This window comes from Chiroxiphia lanceolata, chromosome 6 (genome assembly GCF_009829145.1).
Source record: "Chiroxiphia lanceolata isolate bChiLan1 chromosome 6, bChiLan1.pri, whole genome shotgun sequence".
Taxonomy (NCBI): domain Eukaryota; kingdom Metazoa; phylum Chordata; class Aves; order Passeriformes; family Pipridae; genus Chiroxiphia; species Chiroxiphia lanceolata.
Genome location: NC_045642.1, coordinates 22,793,302 through 22,816,926, shown reverse-complemented (window position 1 = coordinate 22,816,926; position 23,625 = coordinate 22,793,302). Strand labels below are relative to the sequence as shown.

Below are 23,625 nucleotides of genomic sequence, written 5' to 3'. Positions count from 1 at the left end.
CTTTCCTACAGGTTTCCCATTGATTATAGCATATAGTGGCATCCACATTAGCAGACAATCCTTGGTAAAAATACAGCACAGCTTTCTGAATAGTTTCTAAAAAACAAAATCCAGTTTGCTTTTCTAACTCATTGAAATAAACAGACTAGCTCCCATGAGTTAAGCAAATAGCATTTGGCCCACAGAATGTTTCACTCAGCTATCAGACTAACAGAAAGCCCCAGAATAGCAAAAATACCTAGGACATTTTATTTACTTATACAAGAAAGCTCTAGGAATAGATACACCCATTTGAGAATGTGGAAACAACCTTAATAGACTCCCACAAATCTACATGGCACCCTATCATCACTGATTTGCCCCAAGACACATCAGCATCTGATTCAAATCTTTTCTTTAAATTCATATTTTTACCTGTAGATTTGTAAAATATTATTAACAAGAAATTGAAAGTCTTCTCTGTTAACAAAATAATCATCTGAAGGAAACCTCTGCTCCCTGGCTGACAGTACGGCTCCTAGACCCTGCCAACAAATGGTCTGACTCAGCAGAAACCTGGTTAACGTGCCTGGCCAAATTCAACCAGGGCTTACATCAGGCTACAGAGGATATTTCAGAATGAAGATGTGCCTTGAAAGGTTATACTGACATGTGGTGATTTTCTGCTGAAGAGCCTACAAGGGATCAAAATAATCTGAATAATAATAATAATAATCTGAATAATCTGAATGCTCAGTTCAAGAAAAACTTGTTGACCAAGTGCATCCTTTCGGTAGGGTCTGAATTACAGGGATTCTCTGGATTATGGCAGCAAACTATGAGTTATAAAAAAATACCTTGGGGTTCTACCTTGGGGTTTACAACAGATAATGTCCTTTGTGGCGTCATTAGAGTTTCCAGCAACAGTGGCACAGGGACTATGGTGACTGTGGCATAGAAATAAAAACAGCAATGTATTTCTGTCCTTACTGGTCACTCTCCCTGTGCACATCCTCACTTCCCTACTACATTACAAAATAAGCTGATATTTACTAATTAAATCAAATAATATTTTTAGAATCCCTTTCACTATCCTTGGGGAAATACAAATTCAAATATAGTCAAATACAATCACAACAGAAAACTATTAAACAGATGAAAATAGTAATCCATTCCAACATTCATCAGAATAAAATCTCAGATTTGAGAGAGGAGACAAAGGGACTGACAAAGAGAGGGAATTGTAACCCTTGTAAAAGGGATCAATCCTTCCATCTTGTTGCTGTGGCAAAGGCATCTACAAGTCACATGCAAGACTACACCTCCTCTGAAAGGTGCCAGGGACACTACCTCCATTAAAAGGTGCCAGGGACACTACCATTGGCACCTCTTCTCCAGTTTCTAGAAGACCCCTGGCATGGCTGAGGCAGGACCAAACAGCACCCTCCCAAACTGCTCCTGGGTGTGGGCTGGAAGCTACCTCAAGCCAGCAACTGTTCCCAAGAAATATTTTGCATATGGCCATCTTGTCTTGGGAGATCAAGACAGCTTAATTGTATGGATGCTGGATGTTTTGTGCCAGTTGACCTCAGTGCCAGAGAATGGTCCAAGATGCATATAATTTACTAGCATGGACACAGCCAGGGATGTGAGCCTTCAAGATACACGGCACCAGCTCTGAGGTATCTGGCAGTGAGCTGCCAGTTTCCTTTTCTTTAAGGATTTTAAAGCTACATGCCCAGGATTTGAGAGACAGGCAGGGAGACAGGTGCACACTCTGTGGCGACTTTAATCTCCTAGATGGCTTTTGAAAATAACTATATTCTGCTAGTTCCTTTCTCTGCCGATCTGATAACATCAGCACAGCTCCCAGACTACAAATGTTTCATGGCTTGGCACTAGGAACAGCCCAAACCATATGTATGCAATCAGTAAAGGCAGTGATATGGTTCTAGGGAAGCTGGGGATGTGGTGGTGAAAGAGTTTCAGAAAAGAGGTTTTCCGTGCTTTTGGTAGTAGCCAGAAGTACTCCAAGTTTTACAATTTTCCCCCGTTACTCTAGCAGGCTTCTGCCTCCCCGGTAAGCTCTTGATACTGAGAAAAGCTTTTGTCCCTAGAAGGCCTGACAAAACCGAGGTGGCTAGAGGCCACTGCTGAGTGACTTTGGGTGATCTGTCTCTGCAGCACTGACAAACTCAGGGAAAGATGATGTAGAAATGCAGAGAGGATCTGGATTATCTATGTACCACTGGGATTTACTAACCATCACTGCAAAGGAGTCACTAATAAACAATGTATACGTTTAAGATATAATTTACATCCACTGAAGTGAAAGAGCATCCAGATAGGACAAGAGGAAATATTTTCCAGGGTTGAAATTCTCCAATTTTACCCAAGAACAGAACCTCCATAAGAGCAAGTACAGGTAAAAGCACAGAAACTCACAAGCAAGGTACCCTGGCAATGGGGACAAACAGCTATAATCAAGTAGGTCTACAGTTTCTGAATTTCTAAAACAATATATGGAAAACAAGAAGTTTGATTTATTCGTACATGATAAACATATGTCTACATAATTGTGCCCACTTTTAGGCACCTTAATTTAATATTTACATGAGACAAAGAAATATGTACTATGATTTATCACTAATTAAGCTATTTTACACATTCATACCCAGGTGGATTCCTGTTCCTTATCGTCTGTACTTTGCAATTGTATTTGATAGAAGAAGATGCAAGAGAATGCAAAAATTCATGTTGAAAAGGCAAATAAGTCTCGGCAATGTTGGTCAAAAGAGCAACATTTTGCTGCTGTACTAGTGGGGGACAAAGAAAGAAGAGCATACATGAACAGTTACCAAGAGTATGGCTTTCATGTCCCCCATGCAGAGAAGTTCTTCAAATTTTGCAGCTCTGTGGCTCTGTTTTCACGAACCTCACAGTCCTCTGGTCACAGTGACCCCACCCTTACGAGAGGTTAAAACTACCCTTCTGTATATGAAAGACAAGAAAGGTAACCAGTGTCTCCAGATAAGGGGCCTCTGGTACCCAACTGATCTCCTGCCCAGGGAAGCACCTCTGTATTATAAAGGTTTAGCTATAGCACACTATATGTATTTATTCTAAAGCAAAGATGACAGTGCTTGATCTAGTTCTAACTAGATTAGAGATTTCTGTAATGTTTAACCACTGATGACCCCACTTGGGTTTTTATGCAAACAGTGCAGCCCACTGAAATCTGTTTTGGAATATCTTTTGTTCCTGTGATGCTGCTACTATTTTCAAGGTGGGCAAGACTCTGTAGTGAGATCAAAGTGATTATGGAAGAAACTCTCAACAACAACCAGGGGACCACGAAGAAAACTGCAAGCAAAAGCAGCAAGTAGGACTACCCAATCAAGTAAAGACTGTCTACAGAATGAGGTAAGGCCTGACAAAGATGGCAACTGGACAAAGTCCATGATGGACATCATTGTGTCATGCAATATAGAACCTAGCATGCAGTAAGTATGACTTCCATTACCTAGCATCCAAAACCACATCTAATCTAATAAATAACAAAAGCTGTGCTAGGAGTTTCTAAGAAGGAACAGGAAAGAAAAAACAATGAGCTCATGCCTTCTGACCTTGCTTGTTTTTAGCCTGGTTTCCTATGGCAACGAGGCTTGTGATCATGCTGTGCGTGTGCATGTGTATGTACTTGTGCGCATAAAAGTCAGACAGAAAGTGACCATCAGGGTGTTCAATAACTGTTGAAGGCACTGCTAGTTTGCAGTCAGACCTGGCACTTAAACACAGGTCTCAATGATAATTAAGTTTCTGCAAGTTTTGTGAAAGTAGGCGGCCACCAAGACTACAGAGACCTGTGAGTGTTCCAGGTTGGAGGAAAAGATTGCACTGTGAGCACATGCGTTATTAGGCACCTGAGAATCCACACAGGAGAGGATAGTTATATGTGGCCCAAGTGAAGGGGAAGCATCCATCAAAATTTACAGCAAGGCATGAAACAACCCTAGGAAATCAGCTTTTTCAGGTCTGGTACTACTCTGTGTAAGACATTCAGGTGATGTTCCTTTTCCTGTTTTTCCTGGTGAAAGTTAACAGGGACGCCTTCATTGCTGGTCTTCAGGAAGCTGATCCTGACTAACAAGAAGACAAGAACTTTTAATTCTGGCATGTCAGTATCCACATAAAGATATCTTGAAAGACAAATGAGAATCAAAGATTTGATGACCACCTTCTTCAAGAAAAGGCCAAGAAACATCATAGTCAGCTTAGCTGAGTCCTCTAAAGACAGCTGAGAAAAAAATAAATGTTGACAGTCATTGACATTGTTGAGTGTCTGCCAGATAAAGGACAGGTAATTTCTGGTCAGTGTGGTTTGGGAAGACCCGCCAAGACCTTTCCACTTTTCCTTGTGCATAGCCTTCTGACACAGCAGGCTGCCGGCTTTCTTCCTCTCAGAAATATTTAACAACAAAGAGAGAGTAAGTGACTATTCCAGATAGAAACCTTCAGAAACTATCAGAAACCAGGATACTCAGATGGGATCACCAAACTATACTTGTAATAAAAGTGAACAAAGTAGGATAAATGTGTGTATGCCAGTCTCCACAGAGCAGCAACTAGCTGCCTAAGAACAGTCTATCTGAAACTGTATCTGCTTGTTGAAGCCTCCCTTTTGCTGAACTATGTTTCATGTAAATACTACATACCATTTGAAAAACAGCTGTCTGTCCAGGGTTATACTGAAAAGCTGGTGGAGACTGGAGGAGGACCTGAAGTCCTGCTTATTAATGCTCTATTTGAATCACAGAACCTAGCTATTAGGTTAGGCCAGTCATACTTACAGGACAGAGAAGCGAAGCTATTACGAAATAGTCTGAAGAGGGGACGATGGCCTGTATTTCTGTCACTCACTTTAACAGATAGTCATCTGGAGTATGAAGTTCTACATACGAGTAAATTCCCTCTTTCCCGTAAAAGTCAAAATTGCCATTTGTCATTGCTGTGTACGGTTCAATCGCTATCATGTTTGACTCCAAAGAGACTGCTCTCTATGCCTGATGAAATCATTTCTCTATACATTGGCAGATCAATTTGGGATCCTCTGATCTGGAAGTAACTCCAGAGTAATCTGAAAATAGTCTTTTTGATTTGTTTCCAAGTCAGATGTGAAACGTTAAAATCTTCATTCTTCATGCCATCAGGCAATATATGAGTATATCTAAGGGCAGAATTTGACTTCCACAGTTTTCATTAATTTCATTATTGTGAAAACAATATTGCTTAAAAATTTCATTGCCATTTCCCAGGTAGATATATTTGTCACATCTGCAAACATGGCTTCTAAAACATTGATTTTTCTGGCCTCCTTATTTACCACAGACTATGCCCTCAGATCACTTTCCTCTCATTGCTTCTGACTACATTATAAATATTCTCTGAGTTGTGAAATACTTTTTATGCACCTCTGTCCTTCTGCTTTTACACCATACCCCTCACCTCTAAAACTGATCCTGATCCCATTAAATGAAGTAGGAGCAGTATCGTGAACCAGGCAAGTAGCCTTTTCCTAAATGGTTTTTAATTTGTGGCTGCGGCTTGAAAGCGGTGTGGTGAAGAGGAAAAAATCCTAACTAACCAAAACAAAATTCTCAGTGAAAAAACACAGTAACAACTTATATATAAAAAAAACCCCAAAGCTGTTAATCTAATAGCATCTTTGAAAAGCCTTTTGATCCTCCACAAATTTTAGAAACTGATTCCTGTTTTTCCAAATTTTTCAGCCAGATATCATCAGATGGGAAGATTTTTAGATGTTTGAATGTTACCTATAAATTCAACTAAATCAGAACCAAAAGTTTCAACAATCACAATTATTAGATTTGATTAGGGTATCAGGTATTTAAGTTAACTTTATCTTATGGTACCAAATCAGGCAAACAGTTTCGTTATATGTTATGTGTCCCAAACAATCCGTTTCATGAAATAATACTGTCATATTTCTTGATGATCCTGGCAGGCATGTGTAATTAAACCCAAAACTTAGTATCTGTAGCCCTTCCCTGTTGTCTCCTCCATCCAAATATCTGCAGGTCCCAAGCCTGCAAACACGTACTTGTTTGAGGAGCCCTGCTGGCTTAGACTACTCACAAAATTAGACTTACTCATACGTACAGAAGTGTTTATAGTCTCAGACCCGAACCCTCAAGCTTGCAAAAGAGACTAACCTAAATAGTGACTGCTCAAAACAGGAAAACTTCAGTATAGAGTATTTAGTTCTTTGAAAAATAAATGTAAAGTTACAGAGGGGAGACTCTCACTTGAAAGATAAGATTTTTCTAAGGAAAATACTAGTAATATATGTAGAAATAGAGGATTAGAATCATATAGAAATGAAAACCTTCTTCATACACTGTCCAGAAAGAAACAGTAAGTAAAATATCAAATAAAAAGCAATGACTGGGGTGGTCAATCATAATTTACAAGTAAATAAATTGTTAATCAGTAGTTTAAATGGAGAGGGAAAAAAAATCCAGGCTTTGTTCTCAACAGCTAAATGTTTTTATATTTTTAATTCCAAAATTACAAGAAAAATATGACTGTTACTGCGGAGTAAATACAAAAAGAGGATTAACATTTATTTTTATATTCATATTTACTTAATAGTATGTATAACAGATGATAGAGTGATAAAATGGCAGCATGCTGCTCTGACAATTTTTTTTATGATCCAAGCATGTTTAACATTTAACTTCCACTATTACCTCAATGGAATTATTTTTTCTTCCTATTTTGGGTTACATTCATATAAAAAAAGTCATCCTAAACCTCCTTTGTTAGTTGTAAATGTGCAGAACACTTTTGTTTGCATATGACTGAGCCAAAACATGCTTTCTTTATGTATCTGAATTGTCCATATAAGGCCATATAATGGGCTAGGTCCTGCTTGCGTATAATAGGACTAGATTCATGGGACAGAGCAATATGGATTTGGCTATTATCTAAACATGCAAATAATTTTTATTCTATTAGTTATAGCACTCATTATGCACTTTACATATCAATAACCCCCTGACTAACTGTAGCAAGAACGAGAGTAAAGGTTTATTTTTTCATTTGTTCTCAGTTTCATTATAAATTTGGATTTTTTTTTTCCAAAGGATGCGAAAGAATAATACTCATGGATGCAAGGGAATCATATTCATGGCTAATTTTTAATGCAAGTTTCTGCTCTGACCACTCAGATAAATACTTCCATTTACTGGAAACAAGACTCTGGTAAATAATGTACAGAAAGTGAGTTACATTTGGCCTTGACACACATGAGCTTGGAAACTGTATCATGTCTAACAGACACACTAATCTTCCCCACCCTCCTCCACTCTCAAAGCATTCTCTTAGTTCCGTGCTAGACCCGTGAATAAGCATAGACAAAGTAAAACTTCTGGTAGGTCTTACTTCTACTAGGGAAATGTGCTTCTTTATACTTAAGAACGTCTTCTAGGTCTCCACTACATCACTACCTAACTTTATAATAAATAAAACAAAGCTATTACAAATATTCCTTCAAATAAGAAGTCAAGCCTGCATTCGTCATGCATTCAGAACTTCTAATTTCAGAAAGACCCCCCAAGTACTTTTGGTATCTTTTTGATGTTTTTCTTTTTTACGGTCAGTCTGCTTCCTTTTTGCTCCTCCCCACTAGACAGATTAGCTCCATCCTTGACACAGCAGGCATTGAGGCAGGCTGATGGCTCAGCTGACCAGTATCGGCCACCACAGCTCCAAGGGACTTCACACGTTACACACCTGCCTCTTTACAAGACTAAAATCCACCCAAGTTAGAAACTATTTGGGACAAAAGACCAGGCCCAAATATTTTATTTTGTCATTTTTATTTTGTCCCAGATTTTCTAACAGTCTGAGCTAGTGTTGCAGCAGAGCAGTGGGTAGACCAGCGGAGCATGATCTGGTGCCATGGCCACAGGTGGCCTCAGCAGGATGGTGTGTGTCCCCTCTCCTGCCCACTCATCCTGCTTGACACCCTCCCACAGCCTTATGTGCCTGCTGGACTAAGGGAATGGGGGACTTGACTGCACAGATGCCTAGATACAAAATGGTCACATTTCACTGTGCTCTATTAGCACAGTTTGCACTTTTCAGATCCACCCTTAGATCCAAGATCTTCTACTCACTCCACTGAATTTCTGTTATTCAAATTCTGTACTGTTCCAGGCTGCTAGAAATGACAGAGAGCAAGTTGACTTGTTTCCTTCTTGACACCTTTTCCAGGAATTCGATTATATCTAACTGTGGTTACCTTTCAGATACCCAAAAGCAGTGTCTCATTTATTCTTAAAGCTGATACAGAAATAAATGCTGTACAGTTTGAGGACTGTCCATAAGGTTAAAAAACAATGGCCTAAAATTTCAGACTTGCCTGTCTGAGGTTAGCCTGCAGCAGGAAAGGCAAGCCAAAAAATAAAAACATTTTAAATCAAGGAACAACTATTTATTGTAACGTCTTTGATGCGTACAGATACTAAAGCCCACCTATGGAAGCAACCACTATTTTTAGTTCTGTAATTAATCAAGTGGACTTTGTTAGGAAAATTTGGATAACAAAGTAAGCAGGTATTGGCCTGTATTTGCTTTACCACTATTGAGTGGGAAAAAAAAATCTCTTCTGGTGTGTTAGACGCTTCAGATACATGTTCATAACTTCTCAGTCCTTGTGCTAGAGATGTTTCCAAATAAAAATAGTGACATGAAGTGATCAACAAAATAGTTTTGACCATCAAGGACAAATTAAAATGGAAAAAAACCCAGCAAAAATTACTCTGCTGGTTTTCCCATTGAAAGCTAGATGATGGCTATTCTCTTAGATATAAAAAAAAATAAATACTTGTGCGTAAAGAGGAGACCACTGCTACACAACTCTTCTCATGTACTACCTCATGGATATGTGTCTACCTAATGCATGCACAAAGCCACAGTAAAACTACACAACATGTATGGCTTTTTATGGACAGATAGATGAATAAAATTTACATGGGTACACGTGCCACACACACACACACAGAGAACAGTTGTTACCCTCAAATAAACAAGGATACTGGATGGACCGATACAATTTCTATTCAATGAAAAAATAGCCCTTAATTTCAGTGGGATTTGGATCGGATTTGGATCAGTTTTGGTTAAACTAGGTAAGGACTAGGTATGTGCCTTACAGACAGGAATGTTCAAACACATTTTCAAAGCAACTAGTTGTGAAATCCCCTTCCAGTATAACTGTTTCACCATATAGAACTATACTGCAGTTTCATGAACAGCTTAAAATTCTATTATTCTAGCCAAATACCTTAGAAACAAATGAACTGAGGATGGATTAATTTGATTCTATTTATTATTTTCAGTTACTATACTTTTTCTGTATTTTTAATGCACATATGCCTACATATATGCATGTATATCCAGTCCCCCACATACAGAGTTCTACTATACTAGTTCAAATTTATACAAGAAATTCCTTTAACAGGAATGAATCAAGAGACTGATTTAGTTTAATAGGAGTGAAAAGCAATGACCATTATTTAACTGGGACAGTGTTAGCTAAAATTTCACATCTGGAGCAGGGTAAGTAAAGGGTGATGTGCTTAAGTGAGGTCTGCAGTTACATGAGTGTTAGACAATGGGGGGGGAGCAGACAGATTGTGGTCTTTTATACATCAACACACCCAAATTAATCCAAAAATAAAAAATAATGATGAAATGCAATGTTACTTTATGCAGAACATTTTCTGCCATTTCAACCTCATCAGGTTTTTCTGATCTTTTTTTTTCTAAGATTGCTTTTCTTGCATGTAATACCTGCTTAAAGTTGGGCAGCAAGTAAAATACCTAAATTGTGAGTTTCTACTGTATCTAAATATGTATCAACTGAACAAAATAAGGAGATGAATATGTCTCAAAAGAAGAGGTCAAATAGCTACACAATAAGAAATTATCACTTTTGAACCAGTACTTTTTGTATACAAGTCTAAAGGAGTTTTACTAATGGCTTCACTGTGGGAGCAGAACTAACTCCATAATCTCATGAACCATATGGGAAAGCAAATGAAGGTTTTATGCAAAAAGATAGAGTATAGCAGGTTACAAGGGTTTCAGCACTCATGTTAATTTGTGAATCTTTGTACTTTTGGCATGACAGTACTTGGTCATATTTTGTTTACTGAGTGCTAAACTGCAGGATCTCCATCCTCAGTTTGGCAGCTGCATTATACATATATTTTTAAAACCCATTACATTGAGAAAGGCCTAGTTTGACTATGAATAATCAGAAAAGGAAACAAACAAGCAGGCTAACAAAAAAGGTAGTAATGGTTAGTGTGATACAAGTTTGGAAGGTCTTTGTTCAGTTGCCAAGCAATAATTGTTAAGTGTTAAAAAAAAAAATTAAAAAAACCCCCCAACAACAAAATACCCCTCCTCTCATATTTTGTCAACCTGAGCAGAAAGGACTCAGAAAACCAAATATTCCTCTCAGGCTTTGGATAGTCCCTCTGCACTGGAGTAAACGTGGGATGGGGCAGTGAATTAATAAAGCCAGAATATCTATTGCTAATAGGTTTACTAGGCATGTGAACAGATAGCCAGTCACACAGTGCCAAAACTACATCCCACAGAAACTCTTCAAACTAACAAAAAATAGAAATTTACAGAAACCAGGATCGTTCAGGAAGGGATGTAGGGTCTTTATCCCACTTCTGTGACTGGACAATCAGAAGTAAAGCAAAATTCAGCAAGAGCTTGATTCTTAACACAAACAAGATATCTTTACCCACTGTGAAAAGGAAGGGAAAAAATATAAGATGCAGTAGTGCAAGACAAAAGGCCTTTCCCTGCAAGCATCTGCGTCTCTTTGCAGCATTTACTGCTGTGAGGAGCCCTATTGTGGTTAGGCTAAGTCCTGTTAGAAGACTGCTTGGAAGAGGAAAGCCCTGGCTGGATCCAGATGTAGTTACTTTTCTCAGGAAATAGCTGCTGGGTTTGCAAGCAACATACAAAGCTTTGTATTGCAACAGACTGCTGGTGAATACAAAGAGCCATAAAATATTTGCTTGACCAAATAGTTAAAATTGGGGTTAAAAAAACCCTGAGGAAGATGCAGAAATGCAGGCAATCACTGGTCAGTAAACATTATTTTTTAAATAGTCCTCAACTCCATAAACTGTGATATAATAAAAAGTCTGCCCTGTACTTCAGCTTAATTAATACTGAATAGGCCTTTTAAAAAGTTAGTAAATATTTATGAAATGAACTATAATTTTCTTAGTGTACATTAAAACCTGTGAATCAGTAAACAATTTTTAATTTTTTGCAAAATTTATACACAGCAAGAAAAGAATCACATTTTATCTTTAATATTTCTACTATGGATTTGCATGCACACGTATTTGTGGATATGTCTACATGTGCACATATACATCTGTCCTTGCACAATAAAATAAGCTGTGTGCATGCACATACAAAGACTTGCATATTCACAAATACTGGGCAAGAAAAATTAAAGAAGAAGTAAAAAATTCACCTTGTATAATTGTTATAACAAGTTAAACCTATTGTGTAAATTTAAAATTTTTATGTAAAAAATGTCATGCTTTCTGATACTAATTTTATTTTAAAGAGTAAAACCAGAAAGCATTTGGAAAAACTATAAAAAAAACCAAACAAGGGTCAATCCTGATTTCCCTTTTTATAGGCTCTTTATTGTTGCATTTCATTCAGTTTGGCCGGCAAAAAAAAAAAAAAAAAAAACAAACCAGCCTAAAATATCAGTTGTTTATCTCCCTGTCCTAGCCATATTACCTCCTTGCTGTTGTGTGCTAAAACAAATCAGTTAATTTGGGTTTTTGACATTAACTATAAAGTGTTTTAATTTAATTTAAAAACAAAAGATAGCTGTGGGGTTTTTTTCTCTGTTCCTTTCAACAACATAGTTTTGAAATTTTTTTTTTTAAAGAAAAACGCAGGACTTTGAGAAGTCATTGTCATAGGTCCTTCAAGATGATTTTGAGCATCACACTTCAACATAATGTCCCTTATACTGCAAGCCTGATGAACAGAGCTCCCAAAGGTCTCAGCTTCGTGACTTGGCACCCTGTTCTTTTATGTCACACTGCACACAAGTACTTCAAACTCTTAATAAAGCCTCAAGATGAAGGTATGGGTGGCCTGCCAGAATATGGACTTGAGCAGTTCAGTGTACACATCAGTATCGCAATATTGGGGTTTTTTTCTTGGTCCTGTTTTCCTTCATTCGGTTCAGTTAGGTTGGCCTTCTGCTACAACTGCTGATAAAAATGCATGCACGTGAACATACACAAACATACAACTACTTACAAAACTCTCTATAAAATTCTGTAATGCATGTCAATAAATCCTATTTTTGTGTAGTAGATTCATCCTTCCCACCCTTGCTTACCTCAACTTGTCATAAAGCAGGGAGCACATGCTCCCCTCTATGCCGTGTAACTTCTATCATCATTTGCAACTTATTGAAGATGGTTAATCAGTTTATAATGTAGCCACACTGCCTGCAAAGTCCTCGTCAGCCCCGTGCAACAGGCACAGCAGCACACAGCATGCTAATTTACCTAAGAAGCAATTAAGGAGAAGAATCCTAACACCAAACTCAACAGCTGAGGGGAAGATTTCTCTCATTTACATTGACAGGCCCTGATATCTGCTCATTCTGCTCTATGATGAACTTTGTGATCATCCAAGTGCCAAAAGGCAGTGGCCATCCCAGCTAGTGATCACGTCTGCTGAGCTAACTGCTTAGACCCAGGCTCACCCTCTGCCTTCTGCCCTGCCTCCTAGTTTTCACCTCCTGTGTTCATCAGGAGCATTCATCTTCCGGGCATGGTAGGAAACAAGGTGGGAGGAGCAGTGTAGTAGAAGAATCAGCTGAGGGCCCTTTCCAGGGACAGGTGCCCATGGAGGTGGGTGAAAATCTGGGAAACAGAATGAAGGAAAAAAGAGAGACAGTGTGCATGTGCCTGAGTCAAGACAAAGGAGAAGCAGGAGCAATGAAATGGAAATACAGGGAAACAGGAAAATTTAAAAAAAAAATAAAAAAGGGGGAGGAGGGATTTAAAGAGGAGAAATAGGAACTGTCTTGCCACATTCTCATCATTCGTAGCATTTAGTCATTTCTCTACCTGTGCCATATCATACTTCCCCAGCAGACGCTCCCACGAGGGTAAGGAGAATGACTGAGAAGCATTGCTTTGATGAGGGTAAGTCTGGGAACCAGCAGTGGACTGAAGTTTTTTAAAAGCCTACATCTCACTCTGCTAATTTTTTTCTCTTTTTTGGCTTCTTAAATCCTGATTTGGAAGGAAAAAAGAGTTACCAAATATATTGCTGAAAAATGACACCCCACAAAGCCATATCATCTTTCCCCATACTTTAGGATGTCCCTCTCTTTCTACCTCCTTGAGAAGAAATCCATTTTCTTTTCTCACTAGGAATTGTGCCTGGTCTTACGATTGGGACACATGGGCTGGAGATTCTCTGAGGAGCAAGACGCCACAGGAGCAGATCTATGGCAAAGGCTGAGAACTGTGCCCAGGCAGGGAACACTTCACTGCACCATCCCTGCCCTGGAGATGGACCAACAAAGAGCAAATTAGCAATCAGTATACATTTGCATCAAACTGTCAAAAATATTGTCAGAGCCAGGAACTTCTGATATGCCAGGAACAGGTATGTCAGGATTTTTCATATTCTCTTGACAGACAAATAGCTCTTCTCTTAAATCACTGGCCATTTCTAATGCAACAAAACAGACCATAGGAACACAGCTGAAAATAACTAAATATAATAAATAACTAAAAAATAACTAAAATATAACAACATTGTTAAGGATATTTAGAAAGGGAACCAGAAAGTGACAGAGATCTGGCATGAGCTTGCCACTAAGGACAAGGGCAGCTACACCAGATATGCAGAAATTTAGCGAATCACTCAGCCAGTCTTTCCAGACAAAAAAAAAGCAAGGGACTTGAGACATTTCTGTGTTGGCTTTTGTGTCTTTCTTTGGGTGTTTGCAGCTCACGGTATTTACATTAAATTAATACTGCAGACTACATATTCTGTACACTGAGGTTAAATAACTGATAATGTCATGGCTGCTGGCCACTTCTCCCCAGCCCCTCTCCTAGTTAACTGATCTTTTTTGTCCTTACTTCTCTCCCAGGAAATGCTGACATTTTTCCAGAGTGGACACTATGTGCCATTCACTCTGCTCAAGATTAAACACCCTCTCTTCTAGGCCACTTTCTCCTTTCCCTCGTTCTGCTTGAGGGTGAGGGTGGACACCAACATGGGCACTGACTTACGTCTGTACAACTGGGACTGTGATGCAACAAGTTGAACAACAGCACGTTTTCCCAGTGCTTGTCCCAGCTCCTCTGTTGGAAACAAATCTTATTTGTTTCAGTAAAGCTATAAACTCAAGGGTGGGGTGGGCCTTGATTTGGCAATGCTTTCTGCCTCCCACACCTCTCTGGTAGAAATGTTCACGTGAGGCCAGATAATTCAAAGAGAAAAAAAAATGGAAGAATCACACCTTTAAAAAGAATGTAATTTCTCCATGGCAGTTTTCCACTGCTTTTCATTTTTTTCCTTCAACCAGGCATTTTGAGAATGCATCATTTAAAACAATCAAATTCTCAGAAGAAATTTATTTTCCAATGCCCCTTTTCAGAGATGTTTGTACGCAAACTGAGAATTTTCAGGTTTCCCAGGCAGATGAACCTTGTCCGGGCAGAAGCCCATGATAGCTTACGTTATTCAGCATGGCATTATCCCATGCTGTTTACTTATAGCTTGCTGAAAATGAGGGACGATGGAACACATTTTCCAGGGCACACCCTGGCTTTATTCTTAGTAAATTCTATTCTCGGCCTAGAAAATCACAATTCTTTGAGCACTTTTTAAAATAATACCTGCTCATTTTCAGCTGTGGGGAGAAGGTGACAATAACCCCTTCAGTACCTCCATTGACAAGCAAAGGGGGCAACTTCAGAAGACAGCCTAACCACCACCTGGGAGACAGAACTGCAATGGTAGAGCATGAATTCGTCAAATTCAGAGAATGAGCTTTGGGGATGAGGGAATCCTCTAATAAAATAAACAGAAAATTAAATTCGCCTCCCTTTTTCTCTCGCATGTCTCCCATCTACGCCTGCCTGGGAGAGAACAACGTGGTGCCTAGACATTAGCACTATCAGCACAACTCATTGACGTTATACAAACACAGGGGTCACATTTTGCCTCTGGCTGGACTCAAGGGAATCCTCTCTTTCCTCCTGAGAAGGCTAATGCTGCATCCTGGTGATGAGCAGAGGTACCATCAGTACTGGAATGCCAGTCCTTGTCACTACACTTGTAGCTCAGCCTGAGACTACCTGTATATAGACAGGAGCGCATGTCACAGGAAGCACCTGAGCGGTGCTGGAGGTCATACTGTGGCCATGGGGAGTGGATGGTGTCTACCATCCCCACAGAGGTTCTACAGAGACTAAAGCTGTATTAGAAATGAGACTTATGTCATGCTGCTACTATTTCTATGCATTTCTCCATGTGCAAATAGAAAAATTAATAAAGCATCTTCTATCATCCTTCCAAACTCATCTGGACAACAGCATCAAATATGTTATAAAACACAGGTGTCACTTCTTCTTTTTAAGTGGAAACTTTGAGTTTCACAGGAACAAGCTCCATAACTCTCTTCTACAAATTAGGAAGCTTGACTATCCAGAATTAAAACAAAATTCTAGAAAAAATTCCATTTTGTATTGACATACATACGTATTATGTGTGCATGCATGCAGCCAACCCTGTGCCTCTGTGTATTGTTCTGAACAGCACTAGGTCACACAGAAAATTGAATGTATTTAAATAAGGTGCAACAACTTCTCCCTGCTCCAAACAAGGTCCATGGACAATGATGCTCTTTCCTGGTTATATTTACGTAAGGAAATGGATTATATTTACAAATAGAAATAAAGTTAAACAGCATAGCGTCATTTCAGACTAAGTTTGGCTGTTGTAATGCTCCTCTCTGAAGTTTGGTGAGTTTACACCCTATATTTTCCCCCAGACTACTTATCACATCTGCACTACCATAAATCTGCCAACTTTTCCTGTCATGTCTACTGCTAATTAGGCTTCGTTGGGGTTTTCACTCTCACACTCTCACATTAGATAAATGCGGTGGCTGTAAGCACTGCTAACTGCATTACTGGTTATTGAGGCAGTTTTGGTGGTCATGCTAAACCACTGATAATAAAACAGACTTGTGTGGACACTGCCAGAGAGTCAACAAAACCTGTTTAGTGCTCCCTAAGTACTGCCCATAAAATATTTAGAAAAAGAAAAAGAAATAATAACTTTCTGTGTTTTGTTGTGGGTTTTTTTTTGGGTGGGGGGGGGCCACAACATGACACCAATCAAATTAACCTGCCCCTGCTGAACCTGAGGTATACCTAATCATATGAAAGCCAAAAGGTATTTATTTTAATTTTTAGAAAAAGCTACTTTAGAAGTATATTTAAAAACACCTAGCATTTCGACAAGAGTTGATAGTTATTGAAACTTACACAAAAAATAACCACTACAAAACTTGTCTGAAAATATAATAACAAAAATAAAAGTCATTCACATGAGTCCTTTATAAGAGTGATCTCTATAGCCAGAAATGAGATGGCAGTATACTACAGCTAATGCAGATATTATAGCCAAATATATTTGTGGTAACACATCTAAAAGAGAAAGAATGAAAACTGATGTGCAGATACTCCGCAAAAGATTCAAATACTACTAAAAATTGGGGAAGAGGGAGGGTAGAAGGAGGGGAGGGTACCAGTGTTAATCATTATTTCATGAGGCCCATATTCACAAAGCAATTTTTTACAGATGCTTGGAGGTATTTCTCAGCCTTTAACTGACAGGAATACAGGAGCCTCAGAGGCCTTAAGTAGCAATTCTATTCATAGGCTCTTAGCCTTTATATAATTGTATCAAGTACAGTAACAGACGTAAATTAACATGCGCTCACCTCCTGCTCCTATCAATGTATGCCTTGACCTTTTAAGAAACCTCAAGAGTAGAACTAGTTTAGTGTTTGATACATTCTCTTTTGGGGGAGATTAAATGCTGGTCTAGGAGGTGCATGTATTCAAGGCTCTAGCAGGCCTTACCCACCTTTAGCTTTAAGAATCTGCTTTTCTTCAATACCTATAAATAAGCAAAGTTTGTCTACTTTGGTGGTAAATGAGCTGACGCCAGTAAAGCACTGCTAAGCTTTATGGGTCCTAATGAAGTGTTTAACCTAAGTCAGGTGGTAGCAGAGCCCCCAACTTCTGAAGACATCTGCCCATAATGACAGCTTTCTGAAGAAAGATATTTTTGTGGTTTTACAGTAAATCATCCATCGCGACTTGTGGGCAGATAACGGCCATCAAGAAATTAGATGCCAAAATGAAAAGACAAAAATGGACTTCTTGCAAAAATCCTTCCTATGAATTTCATTTACTCCTAAATTAAATTTAAAATCCAAAAGGAAAAAAATGAATATAAAATTAAAAATGTAAAACCACTTTGCTGTAGTTACTTGTCTATAAGCTTTTAATTTTGTAACTGGAATGTATTTCGTCTTTCTCCAAAGTTGCCACGTCTGGAAACAGAGCAGGGTACAATGGCTAAAAATGAGTCAAACAAGGATATTTTTGGTTGTTTTAGTGGGGCGGGGTCCTTTTGCTTTAAAAATATGTGCTATAAATTAATTTGCCTCTTGGTTTTTCTACCTCATGACTATAGTGGTAGGCAGAAAATTGTACTAGCTGTCTCAAAGATTGTGCATTTAAAAAAAAGAAGAAGAAGAAAAAAAACCTACGAGAAAAAACTACGAGAACTGCAAATGTCGGACAATGCGTTTAACTATGAAGTGGAAGAGTGTTAACTAGCAAATGAAGAAAGAAAGATGAGGTAAGTAAATAGATTCTAGGCAATGCTCATTAACATTTTTTCTTCCCCACCTTCTTACGACGACAGGTTTCACTTGAAATCACTTTGACAGTCTGTTTATATATAATTTATATCAACTTTACTTGGATTTCCTCCTTCTTTCAATGACCTGACCTCCCTTCCACCAGCCTGGGCTTTCTCCCGTGTGGATGAGAGGTGTTAGCCTGTACCCAGGGGCTGCAGGTGCTGCCTTGAGCCCTATCAGTGCTGGAGGTCCCTGAGGAGCTGTGGCCTAAGGCTGTATTAGGCCAAGCCTGGCTGTAACTAGCACCGGGGTCTAAGGAAATGGCAGTAGCTGGGAACCCAGACGGCTTCCCGGCTTTCGGGAGGGCCCCGTGTGAGTAACCCCGGGGGTGTGGGGGAAACCCGTCGTGACGCTGCTCTCACCTGCCTGCAGCCCTCGCTGCTCCCACGGTGCCTCCGGCCTCGACGGCGCGTCCGCACCTGTGGGGAAAGGCAGAGGGAAAAGGAGAGTTATTCGGGTCGGGGGTGGCTCCCGCAGGGGTCTCCGCTCCTCCCCGACTCACCTGGCTGCGGATTGCCCTGAAGCCTCGAGGGGAGCGGAGACTGGCTCACGGCCCCACCTGGGCGTCCGTGTCACCCGAGAGGACAAACACACACACACACACGCACACACACACACACACACGCACACACACACACACACACGTACAAACACACACACACACACACACACACACACACACACACACACACACACACACACACACACACACACACACACACACAGTGTGGAGACCCGGCAGCTGCCCCAGGCCCAGCCCCAGCACAGCACGTCGGAGGAGGCGAGTCCAGCCCGGGACGTGTCTTGGCAGGGCCAGGAGAGGGCCCGACGGGAGAAGGAAAGGGCCGGGGCTTCCCCGGGACGGCTCGGAGGGGCTGCCGGGGGATGGGGGCTTGGTCGGCCGGGGCAGGGGCGGCAGCGGCCCGGACCGCCCGACGTGTGTGAGTGTCCAGCAGCAGAGAGGGACCTGCGAGGAGCGAGGACAGGGAGAGGGGCAGGGCAGGGAGCGGAGCGGGGCAGGGCGGCTGGGGACAGGCGCCCTGTGGAGCTGCGGCGGGCGCGTAGCCCGGCCAGGGGCAGCCCCCGAGCAGAAGGGAGCGGCTCCCGCTCCGCCCGCAGCAGCCGCAGCCCTGAGCATGGCAGCAACAGTTGGCTGGCAAGGTAAAGAGACGTGGAGCTGCACCACCGTGGCTCGGATTTCCACTCGCGCCTGAGCTGCCCCCCCAAATCACTGCTGGTTTCCATCCTCTTGAGGGACGACTGTAGGCAGGGAACATACAGGATGCTTTTTTAGCCTTAGCTTGGCTGATCCCTCTTATCACTTCCCTCTTCTTTTTTTCCAAGTTCCCTCTACTACCTTGTCTCTCCCTTTAGATTATGCTCACATGAATAAAAACCCCGTAAATACGTTTGCTGGCGACCAGAAAGTACAAATGTCTTTTTTTTTCTCTAAATAGAAGAGGATAAATAATTATGAAAATGCGAATCTACTTGGAAGATATTGTGACCCTTCCACCTTTGTTTTCATCAAGCCAGCTAGTGCTCAAGCTACGTGTCCTGAGCAAGAAGGAAAGGAGGGAGGGGAGCAATGAGGTGCTTTTTCTTTACCTTCTTTCCTCACTTATCCCTTAGCTGGCCTTTTACTCTTTTCTAAAGTGCAAGCAGGTCTTCAAAATCTCTTTTATCTCTCGAGAAATATTAACTCTTAACCTCGTCTGTGGTCCTCGTCCGATCTCTCCTATGCAGGCTTCCCTGAAATGCAAAGATCAGCCCTTTCTCAGACGAATCTCCCTCCGTGCTGCTGTCCGGGGGGGGGAGCAGAGGGGACATCCCTTGTAGTTTCTAACAGCTGAGACATTAGATCGCCCCCCCCCTCGTTTTTATTTTACAGCCGGGCGAACCATAGGCCCCTGTGTTGCGTCAAGCGGCCACTCTGCTACCAACTTGCTGCTCAGATCTTGTCTCTTTCACGAAGCTGATCTGCACGGACAGATCTGCTCTTAATCACTCCTTCTTTTGGGGGGCGGCAGGCAAGGAGGATTTCTCTTTGCTATTTATTTCTTGCCCACGGAATCCAGGCTAGTAATTACTGCAAAGAGAGGGAAAATGCAGCTTCCCCAACTCCTGCCTGAGATGCTCTCAGTGCTGTGTGTATGCACAAGGCAGTTTCAGAACCACAGAGCTGGTGCTGATGCTGCTTTGCTCGCTTGCAATCACCTCGTCCAAAAGCATTGCCTCGGCTGGGTTTTCCCTCGGATTCTGCCTTTTTTACCCTTTTCGGGGGCACTAGTTTTTGAGGAAAGAGTGATCGGAGAGATCACCGGACTGCAAGTTGCTTAAAATCAGGTTGGAAGTGGGCAGGGGGGAGGGAGGCGCCTTTGGCAAGCGCTTCCATGGTGCATCTCCTGCTAACTGGGGTCTCCCCCAAACCGCGGCGGATCCGTGCACCTCCCCCTCCTCCTCCCTCCCTATTATTTATGGGGTGATCCCAGTAAATCCCACCCTCCCCACCTCGAAATAAGCCGAGGCTCACGATTACAGAGCATTTAATGAATCGCTCCGAAGAATTTTTTCTATGAATTAATCTCGATCAACTAGGACACCCATATTTTTCAAACACGGCTATGTCCTGAAAGGAGGGGGGGGGGAAGGTTAGGGTAGGAGAACTTTTAAGAAGTTTTATTCTATTTTTATTTTTCCATAAATGAAATAAAAACTACCATACAGTTATCCGAATAAACGTGTGATTTCCTCCTTTAGGCAAAAGTCGATTAAAAAGTTAGGCTACTAGGCGACGGGGAATATTTGGACGTTTGGGGGACCAAGAGGAGTAGGAAAGGGGGGAAAGGGTGTTTATTTCTCTCACTACATATATATCTAGAGAGACACATATATACACTCACAGCGGGAGGGGGGCGGGGGGGGGGTGGACAGGGGAAAGGTGCCAGGAATTAATAATAGAAGCCCACAGAGTCTAGATAAGTCCAAGGCTCGGCGATCGCAGCTGCTGCTCCTTCGGCGAATGCGCCCTCCGCGAATGCTTTTTGGGGTAAGGGCTTCCCGGGTAGGTAGTTATGTACAGCAAGCCCAGACCGCAAAAAGATTCGCGAAGGACAAAGTCTCCCGCAGCTTCCTACATCCATCCATCCGGCTGCCACCACAACATCCACAGGACCCACGGGCGATCGGCTCCGCCATCCCCCGCCACGCCGGGTCCCCACCCCCATCCCCGCCAAGTCCCGTTCCGAAACCCAGGACCCCGCCGGGAGAGGCGGCGGCGGGGGGGAAGAGGGGTGTCCCATCACCCCGCACCCCCCCGCGGCGGGGCCGGGGCCGGGGCCGGCGGCGGGGCCCCGGGAGCGTGGGGAGCGCGGCGTGTCCGCGGCCCCGCTCCGCGCGGAGGCTCCGGCGCTGGGCACGGGCGCTGCGTAAAGAGAAAACTCTCCCCCCTGAGCGCTAAATAAATAGAGAGCAGGAGGGCCGCTCATTGGTGCGGGCTAAAATCGTCACCCACCAATCAGCGGGCGCCTCACACTGCCTCGCTCGGCTTTTTTTTTTTTTTTTTTTTTTTTTTTTTTTTTTTTTTTTTTCCCTCCCGAAAGGGGGAGAGGAGAGGAGAGCGGGAGGGAAGGATGGATGGATGGATGGAAGGAAGGAGGAAGGGAAAAAAAGAAAAAAGAGGGGAAAAAAGCCCTCTCTATGTTCAATTAGTCACCAAATCCACGACAAGAGCACGTCCGACAGCGCGACCGGGTCAGCCCAGCCCAGACCCCTTCTCGCCTCTGCCGCTCCCCAAGCCCCTCTCCGGGAATCCTCTGCCAAAGGGGCGCCGTTAAGCTAAAGATCAGCCCCGCCGCGGGGGGCCCCGGGCGCAGAGCCTCTGCTCCCCTCGGCGGGGGCGCCCCGGGCCGCCCGCCACCTCGCGGCGGGCAGCTGGGGACACGGGGGACCTGCCGCTGCCTTCTTCCATATCTCCCCCGCCTCAGCGCGGGGAGCCAGTCAGACCCGAGAGGCGACCCTGTCGTGGACGGCGGGGGACGCGGGACGTCCCCTCCCCTCCGCTCCTTAGTTCCGTCCTGGGCGCTGAGCCACCCATCACCGCCCCCGGCGAGGACACCCGCTTGCTAAAAGTTTCCAGGACATGTCAGTGAACTCCAGAGGTCTTCTCCTGAAAGCCTGCGGGGAACCAGAGGCCCCGCCAGTGCCCGGCGGCAACGGGAGGAAGGCAAACACACGTCCGCGTCGAGGCCCGCCCGCCCGCCGGGATCCCGTACGAGTTGGGGCAGATACTCGCGTGGGACCGAGAAGACTCGCGTCCCGGCCCAAACTCCAGAACTTGCAGGTCCACCACTGCCCCGCGGCGGCAAAGGGTCCCGCGCGAGCGGCGCGGGAAACCCACGCGTGACGCCCCCGCGCGCGTCCCATCCCGCACGGCAGCGGCTCCTTCCCGACGCTCCCGCCCGCCGGGTGGAACGACGCCCCGAGCCCCCGGCGAGCCCAGTGGTAGCGGCGCGGCCGAGAGGAGTGGAGCGCGGCAGGACGGACAGTGCAGCCGGGGCAGCGCAGGCAGAAGTTTGAAAACCCCCAGCACTTACCTGGCGGGGCGCGTCCCTGGCCGCTCCGGGGAGTCCCGCGCAGGGTGCAACCATCACCAACAGTGTTTTGGTGTTTTTTGGTGGTTTTTTTTTTTTTTTTGGAAAGCCCAAAAGCAAAGCGTCCCTTCCTCCAGGTGTGTATATAAGTTACTGTACTGTGTGGGAGGGTCACGATCTCACTAGGTGCAGAAGATTCCCCGGGATTAACCCCTCCTCTCCCTACCCCTTCTGCAACTTGTTGAGGATTTTATACACACACGCGCGCAGGCACGGGCACACGGACACACACACGGGCACACACACGCACACACACGGACGGGAGAGCAAGGAGAAAGCGAGCTCCGCGGAGTCCGGCTGCCCCCCGACGCCGTTGTGATTGGATGGTCTTTTCATGGAGAGGGGACGTCTCAAGTCGAAGTCACGATTTCTCCTCAGTTTGGAACCATCTGTGACTGGAGCCATGACGCAGCCAGAGCACATTACTCACTTTTACAGTCACGACTTGGAAATCCGTGCAGTTTCCAACCAAAATTACACCGCCACCATTGAATTATTTAATAGGATCCAGTTAAGGGTAATCTTATGCATTGTGTCAAGTGAGGCAACGATCTAGGAGGGGAGGACTGGGAAGGCGAGGGAGGGGGCGAGAAAGGAGGGCATTTCTTGTTTCTAATGCCTGTTTTGTAGAGATATATTAAGAGTTGCAATGATTGGCTACACGTGTTGTAAGGGTGTTTTTTTTTTCTTTAAAAAAACAAACAAACAAAATAGATATCGGGTCTGCTTGTAAATACGACCACGCAAGCTCGGGGAAGGGACGGTTTAGACATTAAGGGGAGCCGTGGGTGGAGTGCCGTGCTGTGAATTCAGGCTCTGGTATTTGATTAATTGCAAGAAATGATGTCTTTTGTATGCCTAGAT

General features: G+C 43.0%; 1 long non-coding RNA gene across 2 annotated transcripts in view; it reads right to left on the bottom strand.

Annotated features, from left to right (window-relative positions):
• Positions 1-23,625, bottom strand: part of LOC116788597 — a 76,259-nt gene that overhangs the window by 39,528 nt on the left and 13,106 nt on the right. For both annotated transcript variants that reach the window (XR_004357696.1, XR_004357695.1), the window contains exon 2: positions 18,472-18,528. This is a non-coding gene — a long non-coding RNA (uncharacterized LOC116788597). The remainder of the gene's footprint in view (positions 1-18,471; positions 18,529-23,625) is intronic.